At 45.6% G+C, this 22,293-nt stretch overlaps 1 long non-coding RNA gene across 1 annotated transcript; it reads left to right on the top strand.

The window, feature by feature from the left end:
- Positions 1–18,550: 18,550 nt before the first annotated feature.
- LOC123117945 (uncharacterized) lies at positions 18,551–22,011 on the top strand. The gene is made up of 2 exons (XR_006457580.1): positions 18,551–19,027; positions 21,387–22,011. It is a non-coding gene; the product is annotated as an uncharacterized lncRNA (long non-coding RNA).
- The last annotated feature ends 282 nt before the right edge of the window (positions 22,012–22,293 follow it).

Genomic DNA, 22,293 nt, shown 5'->3' with positions numbered 1-22,293 from the left:
CGTTGTGCTGTATCCTAGACAGGTGTAGCACGTGCTTCATCTGTAAAAGAGAAGGACTTAGTTTCCAAGAAATATCATGCAGAAGTTGTATTAAAATAGAATAGAATGAAGAAAGTTGAGCTTTATTGGCTCTCATCATTTATACACGCGGCCCCTTATAAAGGGGATATGCGGCTGGGAAGCCCCTTGTTTAGTTACGTCGGACTCACCTAACCATGTCCGAGGTCTGAATGACCTATTTTTAGGGGCTTTGACCTCCAAGGTCTGATTAGTGTGTGGCTGTCGAGGCAGTCTCACGTTCTCCGTGGTCGAGGAACACTCGGAGTTACTTTTTAATGAGATTATGCCACGTTGACCGGGCATTTTTAAGCGTAAGAAACGCGTAATGTGGTATTGCATTAGGGCTGGCGAAAGCTGCGCGCCCCAGTAGTGCTTAAGGGCTACTATTGAATGGGGCGATGGAGAGTGAGCTTTTCGCGATGGAGGTTGTCGGATGAACCGAACACAACCTCTAGTGGTAGAGAACCTGTATAATTGGCTTAAAGGCCTGGCGTCACTCCTTTGAAGGAAGTGCTGCTATGGCGAATTTTGGTAGGGTCTATCCCCATTCTACGGGCGGTGTCCTGGTATTGCAGGTGCCGCGCTGTCTTTTCGTGTTATCACATGAAGTGAGTTCACTGTTTTGACTTCTAGTGGGAAAGTCTTCTATTTTCCGGAGTGCTGCTTTTGGGTTTCTTCACTTTCGCTTGGTGTGTCGAGCCCCTTGTGTTCGGCGTTAAGTCGGCCGGACTGTTTGAAGACCCAACAATCTCTGTGGGTATGGTTTGCAGGCTTCCCGGAGGTACCATGTATTTGACATAGTCTATCCAGAATCTTGTTTAGGTTGGATAGCTCATCACTGTTGTCCTTGAGGGGCAGTGTTTTGTTGTTCGGCCGAGAGCTTTTGAATCCGGCGTTGACCGCCGTACTATTCGTGCCATTTTCCTTGTTCTGTCGCTGATCTTTTCTGCGTCGAGATTTCCCATTTCCATCCCTGACTTCGGATGTACTCGGGTCGCTGGTGCTGCATCTAGCCAGCCAACTGTCTTCCCCCGCACAAAAGCGGGTCATGAGGCTTGTTAGTGCGGCCATTGTTCTTGGTTTTTCCTGGCCGAGGTGTCTGGTGAGCCATTCGTCTGGGACGTTGTGTTTAAAGGCTGCTAAGGCTTCAGCGTCCAGACAGTCGACTATTTGGTTCTTTTTAGTGAGGAACCTGTTCCAGAATTTGCGTGCTGACTCTCCGGGCTGTTGAGTTATGTGACTTAAATCGTCTGCATCCGGATGGCGGACATAAGTCCCCTGAAAATTTGCTTGGAACACATCCTCAAGCTCTTCCCAACTTCCAATGGTATTTTCTGGGAGGCTTTTAAGCCAATGCCGAGCTGGCCCTTTGAGCTTGAGGGGTAGGTATTTTATGGCATGGAGATCGTCTCCTCTGGCCATATGTATGTGTAGGATGTAATCATCAATCCAGACTCCGGGGTCTGTTGTTCCGTCATATGCCTCTATGTTTACGGGTTTGAATCCCGCTGGAAATCCATGATCCAGTACCTCGTCTGTGAAACATAGTGGGTGTGCGGCGCCCCTGTATTTGGGTGTGCCGTTGTCTTCAAATGCTCGGCGGGTTATGTTGCTCCCTGGAGTCTTCTTTTTTGGCCCATAGATAGATCTGACTGGGTCGTCCTTTTTCCGAGGATCTTTATGCTGATAGTGTGCCGGCTTGTGTGCGGCGCCCCTTGTTGCTCTTGGCCTGTCATCTGGTCGTCTATCCGGCCAGGCGGCTTCTTTCTTTTTTGATTGTGGGGGCTCTAAGGCCTCCTCTTCAAATTCGGGCAACAGCTTGCGCTTCGGGTAGCTCTTTGTCTGGTAACTAGCGCCATATTTATCTGCGGTGTTGAGTACTTTGCTCCATCTCATTCTGAGTGCGTCCTCCGCTGTTTTGAGCTTCCGCTTTTGCTTCTTCAAACTTCTTGCAGTGGCGACGAGCCTTTTATGAAGGTTCGTATGCTTTGGTGATGTGAGATCGTCTTCGCCGGGGATGGGTTGCCTGTCCAGTTCATCATGTCCGGCTGGCTGCTTGGTGGCATGTGCGTCGTCCACTGCTTCGCCCTGCTGTAGAGCCGGGTCCGTATGGGTGCCATTTTTATCGAGGCCGGTCTTCGGGCGGTGCTTGCGTCGCCGTTTTGGTTGTTTGTTGGGGGAGTTGTCCTTCGCCACGTCCCGTTTTTCCTCATTATCGCTTCCTTTTGGTGTATCCACCATGTATACGTCGTGAGTTGGGGTGGCTTTCCCGTGCCCGGTAGGCACTGGTTCTTGGTCGTCTCCGGCATCGTCGTCCATACCGTCGATGTCTTCGAAGTCATAGTCTAGCATGTCGGTTAGATCGTCGACAATGGCTACTAATTGGGTGGTGGGTGGGCTTTGAATTTCTTCATCGTCCGCATCCCAACTGTCCTGGCCGCAGTCCGGCCAGGGCTCTCTTGATAACGAGAGATACTTTAGCGAACTCAAGATGTCGCCGAAGGGTGAGCGTTGAAAGATGTCCGCTGCAGTGAACTCCATGATCGGCGCCCAATCGGATTCGATCGGAGGGGGCGCGGGAGGTTCGGAGTTCGGCGAGGAGTCCGGCACCTCGGAGTCACGAGCTTTATGAGGGACAAGGTCAGTGTTCGGCTCTATCGCCGTAGAGGTTGTAGCCCCCGAGGCAGTGTCTAGCCATCCGTCCTCGATCTGCGCAGCCGGCTCCGAACTGAAGATCGGAGCGGGTTCAAGTGCGGCCTCCAGGGTACTGTCCGGCTGCAGAGCTAAATCATGCTTGCCGTGACAGTGCGGCACGCTCGGCTGTGGCTCGAATCCATCGAGGATCAAGTCCCCGCGGATGTCGGCCATGAAGTTCAAACTTCCAAATCTGACCTGACGGCCAGGGGCGTAGCTTTCGATCTGCTCCAGTTGGCCAAGCGAATTGGCCCGCAGTGCGAAGCCGCCGAATACGAAGATCTGTCCGAGGAGAAAGGTCTCACCCTGGACTGCGTCGTTGATGATGGTCGAAGAAGCCATCGAGCCTATCGGTGACGACACAGAGGAACTCTCAATGAAAGCACCAATGTCGGTGTCAAAACCGGCGGATCTCGGGTAGGGGGTCCCGAACTGTGCGTCTAGGCGGATGGTAACAGGAGATGAGGGACACGATGTTTTACCCAGGTTCGGGCCCTCTTGATGGAGGTAAAACCCTACGTCCTGTTCGATTAATATTGATGATGTGTGTTACAAGAGTAGATCTACCACGAGATCAAGGAGGCTAAACCCTAGAAGCTAGCCTATGGTATGATTGTTGTTCGTCCTATGGACTAAAGCCATCCGGTTTATATAGACACCGGAGAGGGCTAGGGTTACACAGAGTGTAACACCCCAAAAAATTTAACCAGGTTTTAGTTATTAAAATTTTGCCAAGAGTTTAAATTTTTTGCCTGCAAGAATATATCTGTTGATTTCAAAACTTTTCTTTTAATATTAAGGAGTTTTTCCCAAGTGGATCCTTCCAAAGCATATTGGACTTATTTTCCCTCTCATTTAAAAACATCCCTCAATCAGTAGATTTATTTATAAAATTATTTCACCCTGAGCTTTATTCATTAAATGAATTGTTTTAAAATTTGGAGCTCTTTTTGAACTACAACCATTTGATATATTTATCTAAAAATCCAACCAAAATTTGGAGATGTCATATGATGTTTTTAAATCACTTTTATACAAAAATATCTTTTATTCTTGAAATATTTTGAGCTCTACACCCAATTTTCTTCTCTGGTCCAGAGAGCAATTTTGCACTACAACCCTTTTAAATATTTGTTTCTAGCTTACACCAAAATTTTGGGATGTCAGTAGGAGCATACCATTTCATTATATGCAAAAATCCAGGGTTGTTCTTTGAAAATTTTGAGTGAAGCAACCTCATCTTTATTCTGGCCCAACATGATGGTTTGTACAGCAACCACATTTTTAGTTGCTCCTTTATCCATGATTCCTCTTCCTACTTGTAGTCCTCCATGTTAAACTCCTAAGTCCAGGAGCATGCAACCATTGGCACATTTTTGGTTCATGAAATAATGCCCTTCACCTCCTGTCCAGATTTGAAGTTCTGCAAAACTTGCACTAGCAAGTTTATGCTTTTCAGTAACTAACCTCACCAACCTCTTGTGCCTCCAAAGAGACACTGATCTGGAAGAATTTGCCCCTCCAAGACCTGTCTAGATGCCTTTGGCATTTTATCAAACACCCTGTGGGCATGGACAGATTTGGCATGATTGTAAGTTTGTGTTGTGAACTTTCCCATCTGTCCAAACCAAGTTGTCTAGTAGCCTTCTATATGTCTCTAACCTAGGCTTGTGGATTTGCATTAGCTTCCTAGCAACTTGGCTCGCCCTGGCATTTCGTCGAACGAGTGCCGTGCACGCCCAGAGCGCGAGCAGAGCGCGCGTTTTGCACGTGCTCGCGCCCGAGCCAACTCACCCACCCTGGATAAGTTTCCCCGAGCTCATCCGAATCCTCTCCCTCTCGCCACGTCACGCTAGAAGCCACGACCGCCTCCGTGCCCCCTGCAGCGTAGCCAGCAAGCGGCTTGGCGGCACGCCCGTGGCCGCACCCGCCACCGCCATGAGCAGCACCGCCCAAACCACCACAGTGCGCCAGCTCGCCTCCTTCGACAGTGGAGTGATCGTCGTTAGCCCCTGGAGCTAGCCAGCCACCGCCACGTCGCTCTGCAGCACAGTAAGACGGTCGCCGGCGACCTTATCCGCGGCCACCGTCGGAACTGGCCCCGAGCGCCTATTTAAGGAGGCCCCGAGCACGTTCCGTTCGCAGGCGGCCTCGGTACACTCCTCCAGTTCCCCCATGGCAGCCAATCGACCCGAGGAGGCCGTCTTCCTCATCTCCGGCAACTCCAGCCGCCGCCGCTGTCTCGACCATTCCGGCGCCACCAAAGCCTCCCCCTACCCACTCTCTTCACCAGGAGCTTCCTCTCCACCTCGTGAATCCATCCCCTTGCTCGATTTCGATCGGGACTCACTGCGGGAGAAAAACCACTTTGCCCGACGACCACCGTTCGCTGTGAAGCTCGCCGCCGGCAGCTCCGTCCACCCCAGAGACCGTATCGACCACCGGAGTGACCGTCTCGATCCCCTGAACCCGCAGATGGCCTCCGTTTCCCGAACGGTGCCGCCATTCGCCGGCGAACATCGTCAGAGCTCCCGCCTCTGTTCGGCCAGAGGAAGGGGAGGGAAGGCGACTGGTCAAACATGACTAGTGGCCCCCCTGGACCCACTGTCAGTGACCCAGCCCCGCCACCACGTGACTTAAGTGAAGACGTGAAATCGCAAAGTATGTTTCCTCCGCTCCGAAAACGTATTCTTGTCTGAAACGTTTTATTTTCTATTTTTATTTTAAAAACAGATTTTTGACCACAACTTTGACTGGCTTTATCTTTTTAAATATAACTCCAAATGATTTAATTCTTTTTCCTTCCTCTCTCAAATATTGTCTAGTTTATTTTAAGATTTATTTGAAAAAATTTCAGAACAACTTTTTGTGCTGTTTTTATTTTGTGTGTTAATTCATTTATTTCTAAATAGGATTTTTTGAAGAGAGGAGATATACTTTCAAAAGTTTTGAAGTACACCCTGCCTTACCACACATTGAAGGCAAGCATTCTGAACCCCGGCATAATATTTTCGTGTGTTCGATGACACGTTTATAACATCACCTCACTTCGGAGAAACTTATTATTTCATGTGACATGATCATATGCATGGGTGCATGTTATTGATTTCCATGCTGTTGGAAATGAACATACTTGTGATGATAATCACCCTCATGTGCCTTGCATGCATACCGGCAGGAACCCGGGAAAACCTCTGCCTTGGGTAGGCATGAGTTTGTCGCCGGTCTCCGTCGGGACGGTTATGTCTGGTATGGCATGGCAAGGTGATATGAGCGGTGACTCTGTTGGTTGAAATATATTCGTTATGCTAATCATGCAGGGAATACTTAAACCTCCTGAGTCGACCGTAGATCGAGTCTTGTTCCAGTAACCCCCATACTTGTTTCGTACTACCACTCGTCTCTACAGCAAGTAGAGTACGGTTCAGTAAGTTGTCAACCTCTTTCTAGCACACACCGTACAGAGAGGCCAGGGTGGAAGATACCGGTTGTAGCTAGTAGGCAGGCCACCTGGTCCGGGGGCATGGGTGTTTCCGGTTGGGACCGAGAGGGGGGCACCCCTTAGAGCACGCGGTATAAATTTGATCCCATGCTACGCGAGGTTGTAGCCTCCCCACTTAGAGTTTTGCTTGACAGGTGTCGTGGGTGATTCCAGACACCGGTGAGTTAAGCTGGTGTGTGCAAGTTAGGTGTGTTTTCAACAAAAAGACCGTAGACGGAATTAGTCCCGATGGACTAAAGAAATCCGTTACTCGTGGGTAAAGAGTACACCCTCTGCAGAGATTAAACCTATTCGAATAGCCGTGTCCATGGTTAAGGATTACAGTCTGGGATGGGTCAGGTGTCGGTCTTAGTGTCGGTCTTCGGAGGTGAAACTGTTAACCAGAACTGGAACAACATCGATTGTGACTTGTGACTTATGATGATTATGATTATTATTATGGTTGACTAACCTGTGATATTATTGTTATTATCGAGTATCTCTGGGATGGTTCTACCTCCGGGGTATTCACTATGATTGTTTATTTTAAAGCCCTTTATGTGGTGTCGCTCAGACGCCCGACTGTGGCATTTCTTTTAAAAGCCCTTTATGTGGTGTCGCTCAGACGCCCGACTGTGGCATTTCTTTTAAAGCCCTTTATGTGGTGTCGCTCAGACGCCCGACTGTGGCATTTCTTTTAAAAGCCCTTTATGTGGTGTCGCTCAGACGCCCGACTGTGGCATTTCTTTTAAAGCCCTTTATGTGGTGTCGCTCAGACGCCCGACTGTGGCATTTCTTTTAAAAGCCGTTTATGTGGTGTCGCTCAGACGCCCGACTGTGGCATTGTTTGTTATTTCATACATTCTAATACTACTATGTTATTGCACTTTTATAAATAACTTGCTTGCACGCATCAGGGTTTTATTTATCTTTCGTGACTGACGTCATGAGCATAAAATATTTTCAGCACATCATTGTTATATTATACCTGTGTTCGAAATGTTTGCGAGTACATTCAAAGTACTCACTGGCTTGTCCCTGGCTATTGTCTTGGCCAGATTTTCTTGCACGGGGAGGAGCGACGCGATGACAGCCCCGGAACCTAAGCAACGATGATAGCAGCCTCGTGAAGATAGGAGTTATCCTTGTCAGCTGTTCCTGTGGGAATTGGAGTCCCATAGACACTGATGATCCACAAACCGCTCCCGCAATCAACCACTAGAAACCATTTGTTGTACTCACAGGCCAGAATGGTCTTGTACTACATATTTTGTATTTTGCTTGGAATTTCTGTATCAAGTTAGAGCCTCATCAGCTAACAGTAATCCTGGGGCTGATGAGCACGACGGCCTTTTTCTGGAAATTATTACCCGGAAAAAAACCGGTCGTGACAGACTTGGTATCAGAGTCAGGCTGACCATTGGCTAATCCTATCTTAGCCAGGTCGAAAAACTTAGGCAAACCAACCCACCAGACCATAACCAAACCCCAGCCAAAGATTCTCGTACAAGATAGCCACACAGTGACCTCGACACTTTTGGCAGTCGGTGCCCAATGTATCAACCTAGCCTGTCGGTCATGCACCGGTAGCTAGCACCAAGGTGTCTCATTCGCAAGCATGCGAAGGAAGACTCCGTTCCCTTTTACTATAAAAAGGACATGCTAGCCCCAAACCAGCACAACACAGCCTCTACCCCAAACCGAGCCACAATACCTAGTCCCGTCGTGCACAACGAGACCACAACAACCAGCCTTGGAGGTTTTGTGACCATACTCGCAAACCTCACCCATCGTGCCTATGCGTTGGAAGAGCATTTAGCCCCGCACGTGACGAGTTATCTCCAGAGTCTCGCAGATTTAAATCCTCAGATCGCCATCGGCAGATCACGAAGGCCCGACCAGGAGAGACACATTCATTGTCTAGTCAATCCACTTTCCCCGATAGAAGAGGAGTGTATCCCTGTGACAGAGACATTTTCTCAGGGCCCCGTCTAGTAACCGTTTTCGATTTAGACGTCATTGTTATATTTATTATCGCAACTTTTATTTACGTGTTGTAACTTATACGTGGTACCCCGAGTTTGCGCGGCAAGTAAATCTTTAGCTTCAATTAATATGAGTGATTCTGTTGCATTACTGTTTTATTCCGCATATAATCCTGGAGGGAGATTTCTTTTCCCTGATCTGCTGCATCTGCATCTTCTCACGACATGGGTTATTTTATTTCACACAGCACAACGACCATAGACACTCGACCATAATCATCCGAGCACATACACTGTTTGCAAAACTTTGCAACGGTGTTACATCTGGCTAACCACCCCCTAACAACAGTTAGCACCCGGCACACCTCACCTACTCCTCGTGATCATCACCAACGCGGAGAGCCAACACCCGAGCAGCAGCATCGCGACGATCATCAAGGATCATCGCACACAGGAGCACGGAGAACCCCAGCAGTGTCGCCAGCCCTCCGCATACCAGGATCGCGAACCAGTCCGGCATCGCCTCTGCCATTAGAGCCTCACCCGAGATTTTGTAAGAAGAAGCGCGTGGGAGAGAGGAAGAAGAGAGAGCCAGAGGAAGAAGGAGAGACTGACAGTGGGCCCCGGTCCCACCTGTCAGCCAGAGAGAGCACTGTGCTCTCGGGTACGACCAGCGTATTGTTAAATTTAGAATTTATTCTAAATTCACGGTGTCCAGCGTAGAAACCGCTCGTTTTCATAAGCATGGATTTTTCCACACAGCGCCAGTACCACACTGTAGTTACTCACCACTTATTGCCCTCTCACTGTAGCCTCTTTTTACCGTCTATGTAAAATGATCTTTTGACCAAGTAAAAGTGTTTTTGTTTTACAACTCTTAGCAAATCTCGAGGACGAGATTTTTTTAGGGGGGTAGTATTGTAACACCCCAAAAATTTAACCAGGTTTTAGTTATTAAAATTTTGCATAGAGTTTAAAATTTTTGCCTGCAAGAATATATCTGTTGATTTCAAAACTTTTCTTTTAATATTAAGGAGTTTTTCCCAAGTGGATCCTTCCAAAGAATAGTGGACTTATTTTCCCTCTCATTTAAAAACATCCCTCAATCAGTAGATTTATTTATAAAATTATTTCACCCTGAGCTTTATTCATTAAATGACTTGTTTTAAAATTTGGAGCTCTTTTTGAACTACAACCATTTGATATATTTATCTAAAAATCCAACCAAAATTTGGAGATGTCATATGATGTTTTTAAATCACTTTTATACAAAAATATCTTTTATTCTTGAAATATTTTGAGCTCTACACCCAATTTTCTTCTCTGGTCCAGAGAGCAATTTTGCACTACAACCCTTTTAAATATTTGTTTCTAGCTTACACCAAAATTTTGGGATGTCAGTAGGAGCATACCATTTCATTATATGCAAAAATCCAGGGTTGTTCTTTGAACATTTTGAGTGAAACAACCTCATCTTTATTCTGGCCCAACATGATGGTTTGTACAGCAACCACATTTTTAGTTGCTCCTTTATCCATGATTCCTCTTCCTACTTGTAGTCCTCCATGTTTAACTCCTAAGTCCAGGAGCATGCAACCATTGGCACATTTTTGGTTCATGAAATAATGCCCTTCACCTCCTGTCCAAATTTGAAGTTCTGCAAAACTTGCACTAGCAAGTTTATGCTTTTCAGTAACTAACCTCACCAACCTCTTGTGCCTCCAAAGAGACACTGATCTGGAAGAATTTGCCCCTCCAAGACCTGCCTAGATGCCTCTGGCATTTTATCAAACACCCTGTGGGCATGGACAGATTTGGCATGATTGTAAGTTTGTGTTGTGAACTTTCCCATCTGTCCAAACCAAGTTGTCTAGTAGCCTTCTATATGTCTCTAACCTAGGCTTGTGGATTTGCATTAGCTTCCTAGCAACTTGGCTCGCCCTGGCATTTCGTCGAACGAGTGCCGTGCACGCCCAGAGCGCGAGCAGAGCGCGCGTTTTGCACGTGCTCGCGCCCGAGCCAACTCACCCCCCCTGGATAAGTTTCCCCGAGCTCATCCGAATCCTCTCCCTCTCGCCACGTCACGCTAGAAGCCACGACCGCCTCCGCGCCCCTGCAGCGTAGCCAGCAAGCGGCTTGGCGGCACGCCCGTGGCCGCACCCGCCACCGCCATGAGCAGCACCGCCCAAACCACCACAGCGCGCCAGCTCACCTCCTTCGACAGTGGAGTGATCGTCGTTAGCCCCTGGAGCTAGCCAGCCACCGCCACGTCGCTCTGCAGCACAGTAAGACGGTCGCCGGCGACCTTATCCGTGGCCACCGTCGGAACCGACCCCGAGCGCCTATTTAAGGAGGCCCCGAGCACGTTCCGTTCGCAGGCGGCCTCGGTACACTCCTCCAGTTCCCCCATGGCAGCCAATCGACCCGAGGAGGCCGTCTTCCTCATCTCCGGCAACTCCAGCCGCCGCCGCCGCCGCTGTCTCGACCATTCCAGCGCCACCAAAGCCTCCCCCTCCCCACTCTCTTCACCAGGAGCTTCCTCTCCACCTCGTGAATCCATCCCCTTGCTCGATTTCGATCGAGACTCACTGCGGGAGAAAAACCACTTTGCCCGACGACCACCGTCCGCTGTGAAGCTCGCCGCCGGCAGCTCCGTCCACCCCAGAGACCGTATCGACCACCGGAGTGACCGTCTCGATCCCCTGAACCCGCAGATGGCCTCCGTTTCCCGAACGGTGACGCCATTCGCCGGCGAACATCGTCGGAGCTCCCGCCTCTGTTCGGCCAGAGGAAGGGGAGGGAGGGCGACTGGTCAAACATGACTAGTGGGCCCCCTGGACCCACTGTCAGTGACCCAGCCCCGCCACCACGTGACTTAAGTGAAGACGTGAAATCGCAAAGTACGTTTCCTCCGCTCCGAAAACGTATTCTTGTCTGAAACGTTTTCTTTTCTATTTTTATTTTAAAAACAGATTTTTGACCACAACTTTGACTGGCTTTATCTTTTTAAATATAACTCCAAATGATTTAATTCTTTTTCCTTCCTCTCTCAAATATTGTCTAGTTTATTTTAAGATTTATTTGAAAAAATTTCAAAACAACTTTTTGTGCTGTTTTTATTTTGTGTGTTAATTCATTTATTTCTAAATAGGATTTTTTGAAGAGAGGAGATATACTTTCAAAAGTTTTGAAGTACACCCTTCCTTACCACACATTGAAGGCAAGCATTCTGAACCCCGGCATAATATTTTCATGTGTTCGATGACACGTTTATAACATCACCTCACTTCGGAGAAACTTATTGTTTCATGTGACATGATCATATGCATGGGTGCATGTTATTGACTTCCATGCTGTTGGAAATGAACATACTTGTGATGATAATCACCCTCATGTGCCTTGCATGCATACCGGCAGGAACCCGAGAAAACCTCTGCCTTGGGTAGGCATGAGTTTGTCGCCGGTCTCCGTCGGGACGGTTATGTCTGGTATGGCATGGCAAGGTGATATGAGCGGTGACTCTGTTGGTTGAAATATATTCGTTATGCTAATCATGCAGGGAATACTTAAACCTCCTGAGTCGACCGTAGATCGAGTCTTGTTCCAGTAACCCCCATACTTGTTTCGTACTACCACTCGTCTCTACAGCAAGTAGAGTACGGTTCAGTAAGTTGTCAACCTCTTTCTAGCACACACCGTACAGAGAGGCCAGGGTGGAAGATACCGGTTGTAGCTAGTAGGCAGGCCACCTGGTCCGGGGGCATGGGTGTTTCCGGTTGGGACCGAGAGGGGGGCACCCCTTAGAGCACGCGGTATAAATTTGATCCCATGCTACGCGAGGTTGTAGCCTCCCCACTTAGAGTTTTGCTTGACAGGTGTCGTGGGTGATTCCAGACACCGGTGAGTTAAGCTGGTGTGTGCAAGTTAGGTGTGTTTTCAACAAAAAGACCGTAGACGGAATTAGTCCCGATGGACTAAAGAAATCCGTTACTCGTGGGTAAAGAGTACACCCTCTGCAGAGATTAAACCTATTCGAATAGCCGTGTCCATGGTTAAGGATTACAGTCTGGGATGGGTCAGGTGTCGGTCTTAGTGTCGGTCTTCGGAGGTGAAACTGTTAACCAGAATTGGAACAACATGGATTGTGACTTGTGACTTATGATGATTATGATTATTATTATGGTTGACTAACCTGTGATATTATTGTTATTATCGAGTATCTCTGGGATGGTTCTACCTCCGGGATATTCACTATGATTGTTTATTTTAAAGCCCTTTATGTGGTGTCGCTCAGACGCCCGACTGTGGCATTTCTTTTAAAAGCCCTTTATGTGGTGTCGCTCAGACGCCCGACCGTGGCATTTCTTTTAAAGCCCTTTATGTGGTGTCGCTCAGACGCCCGACTGTGGCATTTCTTTTAAAAGCCCTTTATGTGGTGTCGCTCAGACGCCCGACTGTGGCATTTCTTTTAAAGCCCTTTATGTGGTGTCGCTCAGACGCCCGACTGTGGCATTTCTTTTAAAATCCCTTTATGTGGTGTCGCTCAGACGCCCGACTGTGGCATTTCTTTTAAAGCCCTTTATGTGGTGTTGCTCAGACGCCCGACTGTGGCATTTCTTTTAAAAGCCCTTTATGTGGTGTCGCTCAGACGCCCGACTGTGGCATTGTTTGTTATTTCATACATTCTAATACTACTATGTTATTGCACTTTTATAAATAACTTGCTTGCACGCATCAGAGTTTTATTTATCTTTTGTGACTGACGTCATGAGCATAAAATATTTTCAGCACATCATTGTTATATTATACCTGTGTTCGAAATGTTTGCGAATACATTCAAAGTACTCACTGGCTTGTCCCTGGCTATTGTCTTGGCCAGATTTTCTTGCACGGGGAGGAGCGATGCGATGACAGCCCCGGAACCTAAGAAACGATGATAGCAGCCTCGTGAAGATAGGAGTTAACCTGGTCAGCTGTTCCTATGGGAATTGGAGTCCCATAGACACTGATGATCCACAAACCGCTCCCGCCATCAACCACTTGAAACCATTTGTTGTACTCACAGGCCAGAATGGTCTTGTACTACATAGTTTGTATTTTGCTTGGAATTTCTGTATCAAGTTAGAGCCTCATCAGCTAACAGTAATCCTGGGGCTGATGAGCACGACGGTCTTTTTCTGGAAATTATTACCCGGAAAAAACCGGTCGTGACACAGAGTCGGTTACAATGGTAGGAGATCTACATATCCGTATCGCCAAGCTTGCCTTCCACGCCAAGGAAAGTCCCATCCGGACACGGGACGCATTCTTCTATCTTGTATCTTCATAGTCTTGGAGTCCGGCCGATGATGATAGTTCGGCTATCCAGACACCCCCTAGTCCAGGACTCCCTCACCGAGTAAGGGGGTTGTTGCGTATGGGATAAAAGGTACTTGATGCTTTAATGGTATGGTTGGGTTTTACCTTAATGAATTTCTAGTATTTGTGGATGCTTGCTAGAGTTCCAATCATAGGAGCATACGATCCATGTAGGAAAAGTATGTTAGTTTATGCCTCTCCCTCATATGAAATTGCAATGATGCTATCGATCTTGTTAACAATTGCTTAGGACAGTTCCGCACACCGATCCACCATTATTCCACACTCGCTATTTATATTATTTAGTAATATATTCTAACTTTATGACAACAGCACCTACTTTTATATTCTAGCTCTCTGATATCATGCAAAGTTATCCTCTTTATACGCACAACACAGTTTTATTTCTTGTTTCTAGTTGGAAGCGAACGTTCGGTGCACGTAGAGTCGTATCAGTGGCAGATAGGGCTTGAGAGAATATTGATCTTACCTTTAGCTCCTTGCGGGTTCGACACTGCATACTTATCACTTCCACCTTTGGGAATTGCTACAATGATTTCCTGCACTTGGGGATTATCAAGCACCATAGGACAACACCAATAATAAAACATGCAACTCAAACCAATCGTGATCATCACTTAACCCATAGGACAAAACAGATCTACTCAATCATCATAAGATAGCCATACATCATTGGGAAATAATATATAGCATTGAGCACCAGGTTTAAGTAGAGATTACAGCAGGTAAAAGAGAGGTTGCACCGCTGCACAGAGGGGGAAAGAGTTGGTGATGAGGACGGTGAAGTTGTTGGTATAGATCGCGGTGATGATGATGGCCCCCGGCAGCGTTCGGGCGCCACTAGAAGCAAGGGGGAGAGAGCCCCCCTTCTTATTCTTCTTCTTCCTTGACCTCCTCCCTAGATGGGAGAAAGGTTTCCCCTCTGGTCCATGGTCTCCATGGCGTGGGAGGGGCGAGAGCCCCTCCGAGATTGGATCTGTCTCTCTGTCTCTCTCTGTGTCTGTGTTCTCAGATTCTGCCCTGGCACCGTTTCTTTTATATCCGAAGATCCGTAACTCCGATTGGATTGAAACCTTCGCCCAGATATTTTTCCAAAAATTAGCTTTCTTGCGGCCAAAGAAGAGCAGAAACCGCCTTACGAGGGGCCCATGAGGGTCAGGGACGCGCCCAGGGTAGGCAGGCGCGCCCTCCTGCCTCGTGGCCACCTCGGGCATTGTCTCGCGTTGATTTTACTTCCCAAAAATCATAAATATTCCAAAATAATTCTCCGTCCATTTTTATCCCGTTTGGACTCCGTTTGATATGGGGTTTCTGCGAAACATAAAACATGAAACAAACAGGAACTGGCACTGGGCACTGGATCAATATGTTAGTCCCAAAAATAGTATGAAAAGTTACCAAAAAGTATATGAAAGTTGAATAATATTGGCATGGAACAATAAAAAATTATATATACGACGGAGACGTATCAACATCCCCAAGCTTAATTCCTGCTCGTCCTCGAGTAGGTAAATGATAAAAATAATAATTTTTGATGTGGAATGCTACCTAGCATAATCTTGATCATGTAATCTAATCATGGCATGAATATTAAGACACGAGTGGTTCAAAGCAATAGTCTAACATTTGACATAAAAACGATAATACTTCAAGTGTACTAATAAAGCAATCATGTCTTTTCAAAACAACATGGCCAAAGAAAGTTATCCCTACAAAATCACATAGTCTGGCTATGCTCCATCTTCACCACACAAAATATTCAAATCATGCACAACCCCGATGGAAGCCAAGCAATTGTTTCATACTTTTGACTTTCTCAAACTTTTTTCAACTTTCACGCAATGCATGAGCGTGAGCCATGGACATAGCACTATAGGTGGAATAGAATATGATGGTGGGGGCTATGTGGAGAAGAGAAAAAGGGAGAAAGTCTCACATCGACGCGGCTAATCAACGGCTATGGAGATGCCCATCAATTGATGTCAATGTGAGGAGTAGGGATTGCCATGCAACGGATGCACTAAGAGCTATAAGTGTATGAAAGCTCAAAATGAAACTAAGTGGGTGTGCATCCAACTTTCTTGCTCATGAAGACCTCGGGCATTTGAGGAACCCATCATCGGAATATACAAGCGAAGTTCTATTATGAAAATCCCCACTAGTATATGAAAGTGATAACTCAAGAGACTCTCTATATGAAGAACATGGTGCTACTCTGAAGCACAAGTGTGGTAAAAGGATAGTAGCCTTGCCCCTTCTCTTTTTTTCTCTCATTTTTTTATTTTCTCTTTTTTTTTGGTGGGATTCTTTTGCCCCCTTTTTTATTTGGGCTTCTTTGGCCTTTTTTTCATTAAGTCCGGAGTCTCATCCCGACTTGTGGGGGAATCATAGTCTACATCATCCTTTCCTCACTGGGGCAATGCTCTAATAATGATGATCATCACAGTTTTATTTACTTACAACTCAATATTACAAGTCGATACTAGAACAAAGATATGACTCTATATGAATGCCTCCGGCGGTGTACCGGGATGTGCAATGATCTAGCATAGCAAAGATATCAAAAAACGGACAAGCCATGAAAATATCATGCTAGCTGTCTTACGATCATGCAAAGCAATATGACAATGAATGCTCAAGTCATGTATATGATGATGATGGAAGTTGCATGACAATATATCTCAGAATGGCTATGGAAATGCCATGATAGATAGGTATAGTGGCTGTTTTGAGGAAGATATAAGGAGGCTTATATGTGATAGATCATATCGTATCACGGGGTTTGGATGCACCGGCGAAGTTTGCACCAACTCTCGAGGTGAGAAAGGGCAATGCACGGTGCCGAAGAGGCTAGCAATGATGGAAGGGTGAGAGTGCGTATAATCCATGGACTCAACATTAGTCATAAAGAACTCACATACTTATTGTAAAAATCAATTAGTCATCGAAACAAAGTACTACGCGCATACTCCTAGGGGGATAGATTGGTAGGAAAAGACCATCGCTCGTCCCCGATCGCCACTTATAAGGAAGACAATCAATAAATAAATCATGCTCCGACTTCATCACATAACGGTTCACCATACGTGCATGCTACGGGAATCAAAAACCTCAACACAAGTATTTCTACTAATCCACAATCGCCCACTAGCATGACTCTAATATCACCACCTTTATATCGCAAAACTATTACAAGGAATCAAACATATCATATTCAGCGATCTACAAGTTTACGTAGGATTTTATGACTAACCATGTGAATGACCAATTCCTATCATCTCTCTAAATAGATATAAGTGAAGCAAGAGAGTTCAATAATTTCTACAAAAGATATGCCCATGCTCTAACAAATATAAGTGAAGCAAAAGAGCATTCTACAAATGGCGGTTTTCTATGTGGAGAGAAACAGACAATCCAAACTTCAAAAGATATAAGTGAAGCACATGAAGCATTCTATAAAGCCGTACTCAAAAGATTTAAGCAAAGTGCAAAGAGCATTATATAAATCAACCAAGGACTATCTCATACCAGCATGGTGCATAAAAGAAAAGTGAAAACTAAATGCAAAGGACGCTCCAAGACTTGCACATATCGCATGAACGAAACGAATCCAAAAACATATCGATACTTGTTGAAGAAAGAGGGGATGCCTTCTGGGGCATCCCCAAGCTTAGACGCTTGAGTCTCCTTGAATATTTACTTGGGGTGCCTTGGGCATCCCCAAGCACGAGCTCTTGCCTCTCTTTAAAAATTCGGATGAAGCTTGGGTATTTTGGCTTAGCTATATGGTTGTCAAAAGGGCTTTGGGGTCCGGAAAAGGTACACAAACAAAATATCCACTAATGGGAAGGTTGTGTCATGCCAATTTATTTGTGCAAGGCAATGGAATGCTTAATCTCTTTTGCCAAACAAAATTCAGTTATCACGTCTGAAAATGTACAAGTAGCAAGTGGAATGCTATAGTGACATGGCCTAATTCAGTTAACAGGTTTGAAAACTAGATTCAGCTATCAGCTAATCGGCTTGCAGCAGTTTGACAACAACAACTTGGCTCAGCCGACCACCACCATGGAGATGGGTGTGCACCTCCTCGACGTGGGGTTGCTGCGTGTGTACGTCTAGGTGTCCATCACGGGTGGTGACTCAAGGAGACCGACGAACAAGACGCCCCTTAGACTGGCATGACGGACGGAGTCCATGTAGCACGTCGCGTTGAATTGCAACACTCTTTATACTGATACGACCCTGTTGTCCACTCTATTATGTTTAATTGCAACACTCTTTCTACTTCCATGATGCGAATATAGAGCGTTTGCACACATAACTTCTTACTACTGGAACTATTGCTTTGCACGATGCGGAGAGATATAAAATCAAGCTCTGCATCATCCAACAATCCGTCTTATGCTCGTCTTCTGCCACGACAGATTCATCTCTGCTTTTCTATGCTCTGACCGTACTACCATGGGTTCCATGTTTTTCATCTTTCTCGATCTCATATCTAGATAGGCTTAGCATATTCTTTGGTGTGGACATACTACGTTGGGTAGTTCATGAGGTTTCATATATACATGTTGCTGATAGTGTAGATGTAAGTTTTATGTGCCCAAGTCATGTAATGTCAATAATGTACAAGTATCAATTTGTTATGTGTTGGAATATTACTTGTGTATTTGCTCAAAGGAAGATGATTATCTCGACCAAGAATGAGCACATGTATGTCATACAATGTGGTTCTAGATATTCATTGTTTTCATCCCATATTGACTGGTTGGAAACCTGGTGAACGAGGAAATTTATTTGACTACACGTGGGTTGCACGTGCACTGTTACTAGTTTGTAAAAAAGGGTTTTTTCATTTTTCACCTAACTTTGTTTGGAAAGATTGCCACCTATCCTTATCACCACGCCCAGTCCACGCCTCTCCCTTACTACATCTAGTCCACTTCTCTCCCCCGCGTCGCCCCCTCCTTTCCCCCGCATCGCCGGCGGCCTTCGCCCTCATCCCCACAGCCGCCATAACCGGCGACTTCTCCTCTCGCCGCCGCCCCCTCTCACCCCTCCCTTCGTGTTAGATCGAGCGACAACCGCGGTGTGGGCGAGCAGCACCAACGCACTGCTCTCGGCCGCGGAGCTGCTCCCGCTGGGCCACCCGGACCCGCCCGTTGCCTGCATGCCTCCCGCAGCGTCTTCTCCGATCACACAGCCGACAACGGTCGTAGGCGGTACACACTTGTGTTGTCGTGGTCCACATGGCCGTGCGCGACCCCACCGGCGCCGAGCCCTTCGCGCATGACCACGCCGGCGTCCCTACCTACGCCTACTATGCCCAGGACCGAGAGGCGAACAAGTGATGCTTGACGGTGAACATCTGCTCGAGGACATCCTGCTCAACGATGCTCCCCTTCGCCAACATCTCCATTGCATGGTGAGCTTCCCCTGTCTCCTCCCTATAAATTTGGAGTGCTGCTTGGGTACAGATTAGGGGCAGGGTACAATTTATTTGTATGAGTATGGGTACATATTATGAGTAGGAGATGTAGTCGTAGGCACAGTTTTAGTAAAATTTCAGTAACTTCAATAATCTTGCTTGAAGTACTTTGAAAATATACTACAAAAAGTTCTAAAAAAATACTCCAAAAATGTACTACTTGTACTACTGATCTTGCAGATAGGGGGAGAGTTCTTGTACTCAGAGTAGCTGTTGATCTGCAGCAACTCTAGAAGTAGGATTTAGGACAATCACAGTTTCAGTTTGCCAAGCAGGGAGTATAATTTAACTGGAAATCAACCAACTATTGCTTTGAACTGGGAAATCAACCTCTATACTGATGTTAGCTTGATTGGTTGTAACTAAAACTGAAATCCATCATGTTAGATGATCTACATGTGCTACATTAGCATTTCGAGTAGGAATGAAAGTCATCATAAAGTAGGACAACTAACTCTACACATATACGTACACATGTGTATGCTCCACTTTGCCACCAAAAACCTTATCATACCCCTAGCATTTTTAGGTGGTCATTGATTTCGTTGACGTTTCCCTCTACGACACTATCACCCAAGGTTCTGCTGAGGTGGGCACCTACACCATTTTCGAGTTATTCAGTAAATAACTGTTCAATCGCCTACAAAATTGAAGTTGGATGTTTATGGGAGAATTACCACCGATTTCGATTATGCAGTTGTATGTGGGTGCCGACATGACGGTACGAGTGCCATCTATTTGTTGACCATTGGATTGTTGCCCAAGATCCATAAGTTCAACATTACCGTCCATCGTAATGCAATGGTAGGCGGCTGCACCGATGCAGAGCTATTATAAAATTGGTTTATTGCATACATACATAAAATGTGGAGTAGAGATGGGAGAAATATTGTTTGTTCTGAAGGTGTGTCCAATTGTGCTCATTGACACCGAGTCACCCAAATCTGGACGAGGCATGGCGGTCGATTCAGCACATGGGATGCTCAACAGAGCCTTCCGTCGGTGGCTATGTTGAGCACTCACCTCCCCGTTATGCTCGGGTGTTAAGTTATGTCACCGTCGACCATCTGTTTTCATTTTTGTGCGTTTATGTGTTCCCTTTTTTCCTGGTAAGCTGCTCGTCTCTGTGTGTTTCTCTTATCCCTCTTTTCTTGGTATAAGACATCACCAAAGTTCATTTCCTCTTCCCTTTTCTTTCAGTAAGTTGCTCGTCTCCGCACATTTCTAATGCCCCTTTGTTCCTTTGATATGGACTTTTTACGCTCCCCATCATGTTCCCTCGTACCTGGCATTATGTCATCAAGTTCAACCTCGATATGGTTTGTAGTTAAAATACTAATAATTATACTTAGCTAAGGCAAATGGCTCCTAACATGTGAACTACAATCTTGATCTGACTAGAAAAGCAGGTGTGAGATTGCTTGGAGAAGGGAATGTCGTTTCACCTGTAGTGTTGTCAGCAGTGTAGGGTGCATAGTTGGAGCTATAAGGGATTGTCATTTCACCTATGAACAAGCTTGTAGGTGCATGGGGGCTAGCTTGTGAATCCGATTATTTAGCAATATCTGTTTAAATGAGTAGAACTGCTATTAAAACCAGTCATAGTATTGACTAGAAAGTAATATAATCAGGCATAAAAAATCAATTGCAGTGTGTCTCCTTCATTCAACTCATTTTGATGATATATACCTAGACTCCATTGGGGGGGGGGGGTTAATCAACGTTGGTGATATCACCAAGAGGACATCGGCATGCATTTGTCGCATTAGCCGCTTCATTTCTCTCGTGCTCCCAGTTCTTTAGTAAGCTTTACACTTTCGTAGCGAGATCCAATCAGGGTCAACTCTTGTGAGGCCATTGCTGGAATTGTCAATTTACAACCAGATCAGCCATATGTATGGACCTATACTACAGATCTCTTCCAATTAGGTGAAAATTATCCTACCTGGTGCTGCCACTGCAGTCATTCTGGAATGATGATGAAAATTAGAGATATCACCGAGAGTGGACCGGTGTTGATTTGTCACCTCCGCATTTTGAAGTATCATGTCTACTAGCGCAGATTATGATGAATGAACGAACAATTTCATGCATTGCAAAAAAGAGTTAACTGTAGCAGTCCTCACCAAACAGTAGTTGATTGACAAAGGATGACAAACGATTAACACTTTCCATTTTATATTGACGTGCTCGCCAGTGAGAACAATTTTGACTGAATTTGTTGTTCAGACTTTTGTTTGAATGTTTATTTTAGTTGCGTAAAAAAGGATTATGAATAATATTTGGTTCCATGCAGGACCAATGAAGGAACAAGAAGCAAATTATAACACTTCAGATCATGGTCTAGGAGCAGGAAAGCACATGTCCATCTTTGTAATATTCTCATATCCATAATACTAACACTACATACAAAATCTCGCAGTTCTCTAGATGCGTCATCAGCAATGGTTAGTAAGTTATACTTCTCCTTCACCTTTTAGTTAAAAGTATTTGTTACCCAAGTGAGCATCTCGTTACATGAATTTTGTGTTTGTGTTAATATCTCAGTACATGGATCAGACTTAGGTCTTACTTGATAATACTCTAAGCTAACTTTATCACCAACTTGGTTGAACCACATTTAAATTATATTTGTTTGTCCAGAAGATTCCATATACTACATTTTATGTGGATAATCCATCGTCGAGTATGTATTTGTTAGGATGGTAGGAAAACCACAATCTGTGACAAGGTATTAGCATAATCTAGACATTATTTTTGAGTATGTTTTGAAGTATATTTTTCTTCCAGTAAATGGTTTAAATGTATGTATATTTTTCTCCCAATATGTTATGGTCATCTGCATATAAATTTTCATGTACAACTTCTTAGCTTAGCAGCTGATCATTGGCTCACCTATCTAACTATCTAGCTTGCTTTGACCACGTGTACATATCCAAGAAATCATGTGACCATCTCCCGCAGTTCAATATTGTCTTTTGCCTTTCTGCTATTTGTGTGTGCCTGCAACCTACAGTATATGCTTCTTCTCCTGTTCATTATGGCAGTGAAATTCTAGCTACGACAGTATTGTTCTAAGGCCTAGTTATTTTCCTATTTGATGTTTGGTGAATAGTTCTTCATGCTTTCATTAGCACTTCACTAATTATCCTTATGGGACTGAAAAGAGTACATATCCATCTGATATTTGTGCCTATAAACCG

This window comes from Triticum aestivum, chromosome 1B (assembly GCF_018294505.1).
Source record: "Triticum aestivum cultivar Chinese Spring chromosome 1B, IWGSC CS RefSeq v2.1, whole genome shotgun sequence".
Taxonomy (NCBI): Eukaryota; Viridiplantae; Streptophyta; class Magnoliopsida; order Poales; family Poaceae; genus Triticum; species Triticum aestivum.
The sequence above is the reverse complement of the archived record's forward strand: the minus strand, read 5'-3'. Positions and strand labels throughout refer to the sequence as shown.